We start from the raw sequence: 722 nt of genomic DNA on the forward strand, positions 1-722 counted from the left end.
GCAAAAAAAAAAATCTGGTCTGGTTGTGTCTGGTTTGGTTTGGTTTGGCTGGGAATCTTCCTGTGAAAATTCCAGGTTGGTGGGGCCGGAGGGAGGGATAGTCCAGCGGGGAGGGCATTTGCCTTGCATCCAGCCAATGTGAGTTAGGTGCCTGGCATCCCATAGGGTCCCCCAAGCATTGCCAGGAGTGATCTCTCAGCACCACGGAGATGTGGTCCCTGAACCCCAAATAAGAGGAGAGTCAGAAGCTTGCCGCAGGGCCCATGGGTATTTGTAAATACTGCGGCTTTGCCTTTTTTTTGTTTTTGTTTTTGTTTTTTTTGCTTTTTGGGTCACACCCAACGATGCTCAGGGGTTATTCCTGGCTCTGCACTCAGGAATTACTCCTGGCGGTGCTTGGGGGACCATATGGGATGCTGGGGATCGAACCCGGGTCAGCCGCGTGCAAGGCAAATGCCCTACCCGCTGTGCTATCGCTCTGGCCCCCCCCCTTTTGCTCCCCATGAGGGAGATCCAGTGCTCCCCATCTTTCTGAGGCAGCTTGGACGCTTTTGCAGTGACGTTGATGGCTTTTTAATTATTTTTTTTTTACATCTGGATGGCAATGGTAAAGAGTGTGCATAGTGTTCCCCCCTCCAAAAAAAAAAAAAGCATTGATAAATAATTTAATAAAAAATATATATACACCTGGTGTCTTTAAGACATGTTCCGGAAGAGACTAG

The sequence above is a fragment of the Sorex fumeus genome, unplaced genomic scaffold (genome assembly GCF_029834395.1).
Source record: "Sorex fumeus unplaced genomic scaffold, SorFum_2.1 ptg000019l, whole genome shotgun sequence".
NCBI lineage: Eukaryota > Metazoa > Chordata > Mammalia > Eulipotyphla > Soricidae > Sorex > Sorex fumeus.